The sequence below is a fragment of the Perca fluviatilis genome, chromosome 10 (genome assembly GCF_010015445.1).
Source record: "Perca fluviatilis chromosome 10, GENO_Pfluv_1.0, whole genome shotgun sequence".
Lineage (NCBI taxonomy): Eukaryota > Metazoa > Chordata > Actinopteri > Perciformes > Percidae > Perca > Perca fluviatilis.
In genome coordinates, this window is record NC_053121.1 from 4,808,494 (window position 1) to 4,822,976 (window position 14,483).

A 14,483-nucleotide genomic window follows, 5' to 3' on the forward strand; every position below is an offset into this window, starting at 1 on the left:
CTGTTCATATTCAGTGTTGGAATTCATATGAACATTTCATGGCTTTAAACATCAGTCAACACAATGTTTTAGATTTGTTGTTTATCCAGTAAGTGAATGCCAATTTGAATGTCATGTATGCAATTTGTGCAATGTAGGTGGTAATCTTAGAGATGGAATGCACAGTAAACTCAACACTTTACAAACCATGATGTTCATAAGTTGAGATTTTGTTAACATCATTATTTCACTTTGCAAGAGGCCTCCTTTCATTGTTGAGGGAACTTATTTCAGCAGTTGACCCATCGCGAAGCCCTGCCAGCCTTAGCTGCTATGTCTGTCAAGCTTTCTGCCTAGCACTGCCCGAAAGTAGTTTCTAATGATAACGGTGACATATACCTCGTAATTGTTGGTCATTTTTCTAATAATGGGCCACTGATGCACACAGAGGCAGACAAAAGCAGGTTTCTCATTGTTTGCTGTTGGCCACTATAAGAAAGCACATGCCTAACTAAAATCTTGAACAGGCATAAGTCGGTTTCCCTTTTTTATCAGATCATACACAACACAGCTTGTAAACTTGGAGCGATTTGCCCTCGGTTCGGTTTGGTTTGGTTTGACACCTGGAAAAATCAAAGCGTACCAAAATGCGCCATTACAAATCATGCAAGAACATTCACTCCTCTTATTGGTCGGATGTGTCTGGGAGCGGGAGCAAGAAAGTAAATACAGGAAGAAGGTCCTGTGTTCTGGACTAGTGCATATTTCTTGCATCTCCATAGTCAAACCAGCTCATTTCATTATAATGATCAGACATTGTTTCGCGAGAGACGTTACTACAACTGCTCTGTTCACTGAGACTTCGCTCTCTGCTCTGCCGGCGTCTGTCTCCAAATTTAGCGGCAGCTGGTTTGACCACGGAGATGCGAGTGACGGGCAGCAAGCTTGACCCGCAGTCTATTTCTGTGAGAGAAACACTGCAAGCTGCTACGGTTTGCTGCTCTGCCGCATCACAGATTGCTAAGCACACCTGACTACAGGAGACATCAGCTGAGACTTGCAGAGTACGTATAGTTGGTGCGGTTCTAGGTCAGATCACGTTCTCACCACCAACGAACCGCTCCAGAGTTTGATTGAAAGCGCACCGAGAACAACTCTTCAAGCAGGTCTCGGTACGCTTGTTTGGTCCGCTTTTGGTGCGCACCCGAGTGCGAATGCCGCGTTCTCACCTGCCCTGACGAACCGCACCAGCGGGACAAACAAACTCTAGTGCGATTCAACTGAACTAAACAAGGCAGGTGTGAAAGCGCCCTTAAGACTGGATAGTATTTTAATATTCCTGCTGTTGAAGGACAGTTCCAGCGCCAAATTAACCTAGGGGTTAATAACATATGTGTATCGAGTCAACCGTTCTCTGGGATATGTTTTCATGCTAATCGAGCTAACGCTACCTTTTGGGGCAGAGGGTAAATCGCTATTTCTACACCACTAACAAGGCTCAAAATAGTCATGAGCAGTCGAACCACGAACACTGTGTTTGAGCTATGTTACTGGTTACTGGTTGCACGGCGTTCGTCGTTCGACTGGTCATGTTTTCCAAGATGGCGCACGCATGTAAACATGAACGCTGCTGTGTTTATGATCTATCTTTTTAATAAACTGTCTGCACACTTACAAAGTTCTCAATGCTTTGGTTTACATGTAGGGACCCTCATTATGCTACCATTGAAGTGTGGTGCAATTTTGAGCCTTGTTAGTGGTGTAGAAATAGCGATTTACCTTCTGCCCCGAAAGGTAGCGTTAGCAGCTAATCACCGGTTTGCGCTAGCTTGTTTCAAGCTAGAGACACATTTGATTAGCATGAAAACAGATCCTAGAGAACGGTTGACTCGGTACACATATGTTATTAACCCCTAGGTTCATTTTGCGGTGGAATTGTCCTTTAAGCCCAGTTCAGACCAAAGATTTGTGACGAGACAAAACCGTTTTCCCCCGAATCATCACTAGAAATGCAACTGCAGCAAGCATCTCACTATCACTATCTTTATCCACATTCATATTTAGACAAAACAAATGTCCAGCTACAACAATGGCTGAAAGTCGGAAGTTAGAATGGAATAGTCGTTATGGAGATGATACACCATATCGTCGCATTGGTGTGAACTGGCAGGTTTCAGAACGTTGCAGACCGGCTCGTTGCAAGTTTCAACTTGTCTCGCTGCCAATCTTTGATCTGAATTGGGCTTTACATTAGTCGTTGTCTGGTATTCCAGGATTAAGCCAAATTTCAGTGAAACAAAGGAAATTGCAGTTCCTGATATCGTGTTGGAAACTGATACAGGCATGGAGATTGTCCAGTTTGTTATCCAAAGCTTGTACATTGGCTAGAAAGATGCTTGGCAGAGAACGTCCGTGAGGGCGGGATCTCAGCTGGCGTTTAATCCCTCTCTTTCTTTCTTTGATGTTTCCATTTGAAAATATACCTACCGGCGAATTAACAGAATCAGCAAGAGGAGAGTCACACAGTGGTGAGATGATTTTTCTATCCTCATTAGTGTCTTGTGGTCGTATATCATCTTGTCCAAAGAAATACAGCAAACATTGTAAAAAAATCACTAAAATAGCATAAATTGTTCACGAAGCTGACAGTAAGGCAGCTGGACAGGTCCATGTCTTTTAGGAACACAATGTAATTATATGCTAACGCGCGGCTTTGGAAGTAAGTTACCATTGAGGTAACCAGTTAGTAGGGGTGGGGGAAAAAATCGATACAGCATAGTATCGCGATATTTTCTGTGGCAATACTGTATCGATACACAAACACCAAGTATCGATCTATTGTTATATATGCATTGGTGAGTTTGTCTGCTTGACAATCCCATTTTGCAGCAATAAAATTGAAGTGAGATGAACAAACAGAGAAATGTATCTTTTTAGATAAAACAGATGTTGACGAAGTTTCCTTTTGGGGACATCATTTGAAATTGGGAAAAATTTCAAGTTTGAAAAAAAGCCAATAAATTGCAGTATATTGCAGAATATTGCAATAACTTTAAAATCGCAATAATATCGTATTGTGACATAAGTATCGGGATGATATCGTATCGTGAGGCCTCTGGTGATTCCCACCCCTACCAGTTAGCCATGCTCAAAAGCGACTAAGACTATGTTAGAGCAAATAAACACAGTTTAATCCATCCATTACAATTTTTTTTGGGAAAGGTAATAAATCCCTGCTCGAGGGAGCAGTTTAGTGAACAGTCTATGACAGTGACAGTTGGCCATTTCATTTACCCCCCCGCCTACTATTAACAAAGTCTGTCCTGTCGTCCAGGGGGGAGAATTGTTTTAAAAGCCAGTCTTGTGAACTGAACTCAGTGTCAGCTTCTAATGCTGTAGTATTCACAGCTTGAACCTCAGAGAAAATTGCCTTAGACTGGGACAGGACCAGAGAAAATAAGTAAGGGTGGAGTGTGAACTAAGACAAACTTGGACTGGCTCTTGGAGTGTCACAATGCCGTGTCGAATATAGAAGGCCAGCATTAACACTGTATTTAAACTGCAATCACAGTGCAGGTAAGTTTGATTTTCAGGATATGGCCGTGGTTGAGAAATAAGAACTAAAGTTACTACTACTGTTTTTTTCTTTTTTTTCTTTTTCTGATTGTGTTTTCAACGACGTCATACTGTCTTCCAATCTGGTCTCTTACCACTAAGGAAATTACTGAACCAATAGCACGACTATACAATCGAGCTCTCAAGATCCACAGTTATCTTCCAAAGTGGTCTCACCATTGCATTGCATTGCACTCACACGCCCAAACGCTCTGACCTACCAGAACTACATAAACAGTCACGCTATTGCATTTTATTTTCAGATCCAAAATAGCACTTCCCCAACACTTGCTGCACTTCTCCCGACACACAATTTGAGACCGGTACGCCTCACTAGGTTAGTTTCACAGGCAATCATTCCAGTCCCCTCATACAAAAACAAATATGGTCAGAAATCCTTTTTTTCATACATACACCAACATTTGGAATGACATTCCCCATCACATCAGAACACTACCATCCATCACATATTTCAAAAAGGCATACACACTGTTCCTTCTCAACAGTTACACTTGCACTCATTGATTGTTCATGTATTGTCCAAGTCTTGTTTTGTCTGTATTGTTGTTTTTAGTTGTCTGTATTTGTCTAGCCTGTGCTAATGTCCTGTACAAGTGTTACTGTCTTCATGTGCCGTAATTGTGTTCTAGGTTCCTGCAGAACAGGAACCTGCTGGAAACAGTCAGGCCCGTTTAAACTGTAACTTCATGTTACTTTTAATCCTTTCCTGTATAATAAATGAAATGAAAAAGGGGTATTAAACCAAACACAAGCAATAATTACAGTACAGTACCACATGCCAAATAAGAAAATTTGTATTTACTGTACTATATAGTGTATGTTAGGGCTGGGCAATCGATATCGTGACATTAGATTAGATATCATCTTAGATTTTGGATATCGTAAAATGGCTTAAGTTTCAGCTTTTCCTGGTTTTAAAGGCTGCATTACAGTAAAGTGATGTCATTTTCTGAACTTACCAGACTGTTTTAACTGTTCTATTATTTGCCTTTACCCACTTAGTTATTATAGCCACATTATTAATGATTATCTAAAATATATTGTTAAGATATTTTGTTAAAGGTCCAGTGTGTAACGTGTTTAGTTGTTCATTATCAAAATCCATGTTGCCCGTTCACAAACTTGTCCTTTTTCATGAATATTTACCACCACCATCAATTCCAAGTATTCCTTTTGGCTTGAAATGTTACGTTTGCATTCGCATGAACTGGGGTAGACGCTCCATATTCATGCGCCATCTTGAAATACGTAAGCCGGTAAGGGACATACAGGACACACTGCTCCACCTTTCGCGTTTTCGCTGTCACATGATAAACTCACAGGTGCTGCCAATGCTGCTAATGGGTATCGTCGCTTCCCGGCCCCAGGAAAAAAGAAAAAAGGATAGCCTATTGAAAAGAACAAGAGACCAGCTTTTTGAAGCGTGAAGGCCACCGTAGCTGTAATACATACTTTGAACTGCGTGGCGCAAGAGAGTTCATTGCGATATATGATCTCAACGCTAGATGGGAGAAAGTCCTACACATTGGACCTTTAAAGCACCAATTGTCAACCCTACATTATCGTCACAATATCAACAGTGAAGTATTTGTATAAGAATATTGTGATATCTTATTTTCTTACATACTGGCCAATCCCAGGCACTTAAATAATAATTGCTATTGGTGGACTGGTTTATATTGGTCTATATACCTAAGAGGGTGGAACATTTTAAAGCAAAGTTAGCCATAGCTTTTTAAGTGATCCAGATTTAGCTAGCTAACCTTCTACACATAAACAATTTTTTTTTTTTTTACTTTTACTGTATATCAAATATAGAAAGAAAATCAAAATAAAGTAAGTATTAGTAAGTAAAAAAATTAAGTATTCTTAATGTGCATTATTCTATGGTTATGTGATAATGACGACCCTAATCTATAATTTAAAGGCATTTGTTATACATATTTTATACATTTGGGAAGAAAAAAAAGATAAAGTTATTCATGGGGACAGAAATGCTGCTAACAGGAACAGGAATGACCCATCTAATAAAAACCTAGCAAAGGGGATTACATTTTCAATTTGCATGATGAAGTAGCTGAATTCAAAGTGAATGAAAACCCTGCACAGTTTGAATGGCCTTAATCACACAAATCAATTCTTTTGGTATAATGGTAAAGCAGCCAGTAGAGAGACCTACACAGTAAATGTGCACAGTGTGTGAAAATCTGGATTTGCAGGTTATCAGAAAAATTATTAATGAAAAAAGGGAATGGAAAGGCCAAAAGAGCATATGTTTAAAAAAGAAGAAAAAAGAGAGGTTAATATTCCTGTTCAGTTCGGCTTAGGTTAGTTGTGTTATGGGGTGGTTTGGTTATTCTTCCTATTTACAGTGTGTGCTGGGTTGTATACTAGCCAGATTCTAAAACACAGGGAGGTTAAATCACATGGAAATTGGCCCAGTCCAACCATGGATAGCAGCGATGAGGTAACTCAGGGGTCACCAACCTTTTAGAAACTGAGAGCTACTTCATGGGTACTGAGTCATACGAAGGGCTACCAGTTTGATACACTCTTCTGAAATAACAAATTTGCTCAGTTTGCCTTTAGTTATATATGATTATGTTATGATGTTATAATTAATGATTGATTAATAATACTCATATGTGAAGACACTAATCATGTTAATGATTTCTCACAATAATTATCAACAATGACTTAACAAGGTGGGAAACAGATAATATCAATATTCAATTTTCATTTTTAGAACAGGCCTGAGGGCTACTCATGTGGTCCTTGGGGGCTACCTGGTGCCCGCGGGCACCGTGTTGGTGACCCCTGTCCATGTGGTTCTGTTGGCAACTCACCATGAAAATTAATCATATCTGTCACTTGATGCTTTTATCCAAGTGCTTGCATGCAAAGAATTTTGACACACAATTATAGCACAAGTGGTCGCTGTGGGAATTGAACTCCTAACCTTCTCAATATTCATGTTTTTCTCTACCCGTTTAACAGCAGCGGAGCAGAGGAAAAGCTGTGAAATCTGAGTAGATTATTATTACTATCATGGCCAACAAACGATGCTGAAAAACTTGTCCATGCATTTGTTACTTCCAGGCTGGACTACTGTAATTGGTTACTATCAGGTTGCTCAAATAAGTGCCTCAAGACTCTCCAGCTAATCCAGAATGCTGCAGCATGTGTTCTGACAAGCACTAATAAAAGAGATCATATTTCTCCTGTATTAGCTTCTCTGCATTGGCTTCCTGTAAAATCCAGGATTGAATTTAAAATCCTTCTCCTGACCTACAAAGCTCTAAATGGTCTAGCACCATCGTACCTAGAAGAGCTCTTAGTACCTTATTGTCCCACTAGAGCACTGCGCTTCCAAAATTCAGAGCTACTTGGGATTCCTAGAGTCTCTAAAAGTATAATGGGAGCCAGAGCCTTCAGCTACCAGGCTCTTCTTCTGTGGAACCAGCACCCAATTTGGGTTCGGGGGGCAGACACCGTCACCACATTTACGAATAAACTGAAAAACCTCCTCTTTGAGTGGAGTGGTAGGGAGTGAGGAGTTGCAGCGTATGCCTAGACCGGCGGGGCAGGGTGTATAGCTGCAGAGACAGCACCCCTACTACCATTGTAGTCACTGTTCCATTATCTTTACTAGGACTATTATTGTCACTGTTCGTCACACCCCCAACCGGCCCCGTCAGACACCGCCTACCAAGAGTCTGGGTCTGCCGAGGTTTCTTCCTAAAAGGGAGTTTTTCCTCGCCACTGTCGCAACAGCCACTGCTAATGCTTGCTCTTAGGGGAATTACTGGAATTGTTGGGGCTTTGTAAATTATAGAGTGTGGGCTAGACCTACTCTATCTGTAAAGTGTCTCGAGATAACTCTTGTTATGAATTGATACTATAAATAAAAATGAATTGAACATTACAGAAATGATCATGAAATTAAAAATGTCGCATTAAATTAAAAAGGTTCCTGAAGAAATACATTAAATAACTGGGATTACCTATGCAAGTGTATTTTCTTTCTCTTCTCTGTGTGTCAGGGTTTTTTAGTGTGTGCATCACTCATGTCTACCAGGGACAAGCATTAGAGGTCACCGTTAAAAGCACTGACTTGCTAAAATGCTCAATTAAAAACACATCACTGCCGCTCTTCCTTTTCTCACCTTCCCTCCAATAGCTTCCCACTCATTGCAGACCTCCTATCTTTCTCCACTTACCTCCCTCCATCTCTCTCTAATCTATTAATGCTGTCTTGACATCTGCTATTAAACACACTCCTTCCATTTCACTAAATCACGCATGAGTAGTAAGTAATGATTCTGTTCATCTTTAAATTGTTTTTATATAACACTTTACACACAGATGAAATCTCCTTATGTCATAGCCGTATAGTACTTAGCTAATTCATAAAAATCAAACATGGCAATTCTTTTTCAAAGGGACCAACAACCTCCTCTCCTAACACTCTTTATACATTTATAAACGTGGCTTACGCACAAAACGGGGCTGAAAATGTGCGTACGCCACTTCCACGCAGGGTGTTGATTTATAAAAAAACAAACTTGACGGCAGAATGCAAATTTTGGAGACAATGGGAATTGGCGACGCAGATGGTGAGGTGGTGAACTGATGTCAGACTGCAGAAAGTACATGTGGGAATAACGATTACTCGTAATATGTTCAAGTATTGATGCCTCACGCACATTTTTTCACTCCATATCATCCATATTATCATGAAGATTAAATCCAGCAGTGTTATTTGCGCTTTTTCTGAGTTAGAATTGTTCCATAAACACCTTGTAAAATTCAACTTAAATCTTTAATAAAAATTCGTTCTTAATGTTTAATCGGCTGTCTCACCATGACATTGTCCGCTACGGAGCAGATGGCCCAACTGCATGGAATACAGGATAGCATCAAATACCCTAGCATTAGATAACGGCAGAACACAGTGTAAATAACTAAATATCTGTCATTGTCAAATGTCAAAGTCTGAAAATACATCCGTTAAGCTCTCGCGCAATCGTTACCCTTAATGTCCTCGTTATCGGTCCGAACTTCAATACTGTTCATGACAAAACCTGTGTGTGTTTGCCTATTACACTTTCGTCTTCAAATTGTATCTCGGGCTGGGGGATACCACTAGTTGATGCTATGATTTCGGCAAGTGGTTAATCACAAATTGTTGTAAACATATAAATACTGCGGTGACCCCTGTGCGTAATGCTGCACTGCTGGCACTGCAGGAGGACTGGAATGGAAGACTCAGGAGAGAAAGAGACTTCAGGGACCATGACAATGACTAGCTAATATGCTGATTTAGATTCCCTAAAGCTGCGCTCTTGGATCTACGTACTGAATTGGGTCCAGTAGAGAGGACAACGGACCGGAACCGTGCCATCCCGGTCCAAATACAGGTCCTCGCCACTCTGGGGGCCACCGGCTGTTTCCAGAGGGAAATGGCAGACAGCTACGTTTAAAAAAAAAAAAAATATATATATATATATAATCTTCACCTGCATCACTAAGGCTGGTTTGGATATAATATATAGTTCTGTTAAATCTAGGTCTGGTATATCGAAGCTGTCCCAAGTGCCGAAATGCCTGCCGTTTTTAACAGTATTATTAATATAGGTAGTCTATAGATCACACTGTGCGAGAACAGGCCGGAATTATAATTCAATTTGCAGCAATTCCTGGACGTCTGAGAAGTCTTTTGCTTTTTTCCCTGCCAGTCATCATGATTCGGCGTAAAGAAAGAACAACTGCCAGGGTCATTAACATACTGATCAGCATTCATGAGCTGCTTTACATTGACTATTTATGGTTAAAAATGGACGTGTATTGGGTGGGATAAGAGGCTGATTCACGTACGTACATTTGTGGGTAATCTGTGATTTATAAAGGGAACATTGCTTACAGCTGTGCGTATGCACAGTTTTATAAATCTGAATGTTTTTTGGCGTACGCCATTTTTGGCTTTTGGGCATACATACACTTTTAGTAAGGATCCTATGCACAGTTTTATAAATGAGACCCCTGGTCATCTCAGTATTCACATCCTCCTCCAACCCTAAAACATTACGTTCCCATGCAACTTAACTGTATTCTCAATTATGTTTAGAGGGACACTTATTTTCTGGAATGCAGTTTAGTTGGGGAAGTAATTTTTAGGAGACAGGACTGCCTCATTAACCTCACTGCTGCTTTGACACCATCAACCTCACCATTCTTCTCTCCTGCCTGGAAACCTCAAATCTCAGTATCAAGTACATGGGGTACAACCCTCTCATGGCTTCAGCCATATGTCCACCTCTGGTACTGCACCTCTGTCCCAAGGTGTACCCCAGGGTTCAGCACTTGGTCCTCTCCTGTTCACCCTTCGTCATGATGCCACCATTCTAAGTGGCCCTTGAAGAAATTAGTTTTCAATTACTGTCACTGTGGAGGAAGATGGCGCCGTTGTGTGTTTCGTCGCTTACCTCTGCTGAGATTGTTGTTGATTTTTCTGTTCCTACTACTTTCCCAACAGACTGAACGGCATTCAATTCGCATGCCGCTGATCAACACCAGATCACTCACGAATGAGACTTTTATCCTCAAGACTTTTTTACGACCAATGCTCTGGACTTTCTTTTGTTGACGGAAACCTGGCTGAAACCAGAGGTCTGTACTACGAAGCAGGATTTGGCGTTAGCGAGCTAACTTCAGGTTCAACCCAGGATTTTCTGTATCACGAAGGTTCAATCGCCGTGGTAACTCATGCTGAACACCTAACCTGGTCGGGAGCAGGTTAAGTTGGAGATCAGCGATCAACTGGTGTTAAAGCACCGCCTACTGACCAATCAATACTCGGTTGATAATGGCGTCACCGTTCTTAGAAGATCAGGCGGAGCTTGGTGCGCGGAGAGAGAGAGGGAGGGAGAGAGAGAGGGGGAGAGAGAGGCTTGCGCTCATAAAAGTTAAAACAACCCCGTTAACATTCACTGATGGGTATCTTTATGAAAGATATAGATTTTAAGAGGAGGGAATTACATAGGCTATTTGTCGGCTTCTTCAGCCGTGTGTTGCCAATACGCACATCGGTTAGAATTATGTTTTGATATTTTTTTATTTTCTCTCACGATCGCTTACCACTGCCAGGGTTTCAACTGAAATAATAGGCTAAAGCAACGACAGTTCATGGAAAGCAAAAGTGTAATTATGGTCAGATCTTGTGCCTGACTGATGGGGAAGTGACCAGTGTAGTCTAATGTAGGCTATTATAGTGGGTGTACTGTAGCCTACTTTGTATTGGCCAGAATCTGCCTTTGGGGGAGGAGGGGGGCATATCATATGGGGGGCCCTGGGTGTCCTCCCCCAGGGAAGTTTAAGCATCAACGACTTCATTTCCTGCATTCCGGTACACTTTAATGCACCAATTTACGGTAAAAATACCTTTATTCAGCCTATAGATGTTAAGAAAAAAGCACAGATGACAATTCAAAATGTATCAAAAATATAATGGAAAGTAGCCTATGTTGTTACGTGTCATTGGGCATTTTTAAGTGGGTATAGCCTATATAGAAATCCTGGAGCTTACTATCACGTAGACTACACCACTGGAAGTGATATTGATAGGATAAGCGTTGTGTTTTACTTAAAACAGCGTCAGCTTTTTTGCCAGCTTTCCTTCCTGCATTTTGCCTGTAAAACCGTGTTTGTGTTCTTCATATTTATGTAGAATTATAGTTTGCTCTTCTTGTTTAAAATATGTGGCTCTGGTAGATGTTTGTGATTGGTCGTGGTGCGCAAACACCGCCTCTTTTATGTGAACGCGTGTGCCGCTGGATTGGGAAACCCTGAGTTGACTTAACTAGTTGATAACCAGCGTCGTAATACAACTTATGCGGGACCGCGGTTGTTAGGTTAAGTGAAGCCGGATAACTGAAAGAGATCCAGGGCATGTTGATCTTGCTTCGTAGTACAGGCCTCAGGTGACAACAGCGCCTTCTCGGAGCTCCTCCCCCCCTGGCTGTTCTTTCCACAACTCCCCATGAGTTTCAGGTTGAGGCAGTGGTCTGGCCACTCTCTTCAAGGATGAGTACAGATGCAGATTATTACCTGCATTCTGTTATACTAGTTTTGAACTTCAACTGCTTGTGGCAAGGATTTCATGCGCAAGTTTTCTGAGTTCTTAGCTGATGTTGTTCCAAAATACCCTGGTTTATGGGGACTTCAATATTCATGTGTGTTGCCCCTCAAACCTATTTGCTAATGATTTTAAAACCCTTTTAAAGTCTTTTGGCCTTAATCAATGCGTGGAAAGGCCGATACATCATCTTGGCCACACCTTAGATCTCATCATCTCCTATGGGCTTTCAGTTTCACTCAGAGAAATAACAGAAACTGGTATCTCAGATCACTTAAATTACAGATGTAGCGCTTTTTAGATCCAAACTCAAAACCTATTTGTTTAGAATGGCTTTTAATATGTAGTAGTGGTGTGACAATTTCCCTCTCCTCCTCCTGTTTTTATGTAACCTTTTCTGATTTTACTGTTTTCTATGTTTCATTCTTTTTATTGTATGATATGTTGTTTTATTCTTGGTTCCTGATGTAAAGCAGTTTGGATACCTGCTGGTTGCTGTAAATTGGTATATAGATAAATGTTGATTGATTGATTTATTGATTGTAAATATTACCTATATTCAAGGTCTCCACTGCTATGCAGATGATGTCCAGCTCTACATATCCACTTAATCCATTGCCACTATGACTCACTCCACCCTGACCAACTGCCTCACTAAATCAGGGATGCAAGCCAACTTTCTAAAACTGAACACTGACAAAAGATCTCACCAAAACTATGCACACCATCTCCCTCACCATTAACAGCTCCATTCAGTCTCCCACCCCTCGCATCTGCAACTGATACATGCCTTTAATACATCCAGAGTCCACTTATACAGTAGTGTTCTTCATAGTACATCCTCCATTGTTGATATGACCATATTCATGTTTTGGAGACAGTAATAACACTGTTACAGATATAATCTCTAGCTAAAAAAAAGTTAAAACAGTGAGGCTTTGACAGCTGTTGGATTGGTCAGCTGATGTGAATTTCAAGCAGGTAAAGAAGCCACTCCACACCACTAGACATATGGGCCAGGGCTGCCTTCAAGTGAAAATATGAAGGAAGCACTGGCCCGAACGGAAATATTGTGATTACGAATTCATAGCATATAAGTGAACCATGAACTATCCTAGATGAGATTCAGAAATGTAGAGGGGCTGGACAGCACTGAAACTGTGCCAACAACTGCAGTAAAACTGATGATACTGCTCATATTATATCATGTTGGTGCTGTGTCTGGGCATATTCTGACCAAAAACACTTGGATTCTTGACAGGTTGTAATTATATCTTCCAAAGACAGATGCAGGTTTTCAGAAGGAGAGCACTTCAAGGCTAAGAGTGGAGAAAAAGTCTGAAACGTCCTGTCCGTCACACATACCGTATTCACAGCTGGCCGCTCTCTCCAGGTGGTGTAGTAATAATAAGTTAAGAGTGTCAACAGTTCTCTCAACAGTTGTGTAAATGTGTGTGAATGTTTATCTGATGAGCAGGTGGCACCTTGTACGGCAGCCTCGGCCACAGTGTATGAATGCGTGTGAATGGTGAATGGTTCCTGTACGATGTAAAAGCACTTTGAGTAGTCGTTAAGACTAGAAAAGTGCTATATAAAAACAGTCCATTTACTTTTACATTTACATTTACACATACTGCATGATAACAATAATTAGTAATTATGGGTGTTCACATTGTCTTGGAGGCCACAAGACAGTATTAGATCCTATGCAAACAGACAGGGACACACGCCGTCAAATGCCCAATGCTGCAGCAGGATGGGTGGTGGGAGCTAAAAGCGGACAGATTAATGTGCATCGCAGCAGGAGGCTGTCTGCTATAGTGCGATTGTTGAATTTGGAGTAACGATGTGATTAGATTAGAGGTGCCCAGAGGACTGGACTGAAAGATGGAGAACTCATCAGGCAAAGGTTAATTTAATACCACAGGGCATGATTAGTTTCAAGTTTAAACACTCATGCACACACTATTTTCCCGTGAGTGAACATTTTCAGAGGCCACTGAGTGGCTTAGCAGTTTCAGAGACCATCCTTCAAATGGAGAACCCAGGTTCAAGCCCCAGCAGGTCAGCAAGCAGCCCTCCTGCTGAGTTATCCCAGAGCAAGACACTGGAGTCCTCCCAGCTCCAGGGCTGCTGTTTTGTAGCTGATCCTGACCCTTGACCTCCCTGTGGAGGGAGCGGGGGATGAGGCAAAAAGATATCCCTTTAAGGAGGAATAAACAATTACATTATTATTGGTGGGCTGAGTTGATGACATAAAATATGACGGCATTTGGGTAGAAGAGAATATTTTACATTAAAAGTGTTTTGTATTATAACAAGCTTTGACTACTTCCAGGTCAGGGTGAGGGAGTCAGTACCGATGGTAAGTAAAACTAATTGCAATTGTGTCTTTTCCATGTTATAAATCTATTTTACAGGATGCTGTATCAGAGGTGAATATAGAGTAGTATTGCTCAAAAGTGGTCAGGCTGAACAATAACATGGAAAGAGAAAAAGTATTGAACCCACTGTGTAGTTATTGTAGATGATGCACTTATCCATGCCAGGCTCTTTCCAAATTGCCGTTGGCAGGGTGCAAGTACACTTAGGGAAAAACACAGGCTTTTCCTTGCCTTACCATGTAGCCACTATGTCCTTAAAAGAAATAAAGCTGCAGGTTGTACTCGATGGGAGACGAAGAGCGGTAAATGCTGTTTAAAATGATAATTTAATCATTGTTCTTACAGCGCCG

The 14,483-nt window shown here is 41.1% G+C and overlaps 1 protein-coding gene across 4 annotated transcripts in view; it reads right to left on the reverse strand.

Moving 5' to 3' along the window:
* Positions 1-14,483, reverse strand: part of il1rapl2 (interleukin 1 receptor accessory protein-like 2) — a 625,772-nt gene that overhangs the window by 44,412 nt on the left and 566,877 nt on the right. The gene's annotated exons all lie outside the window — the stretch shown is intronic.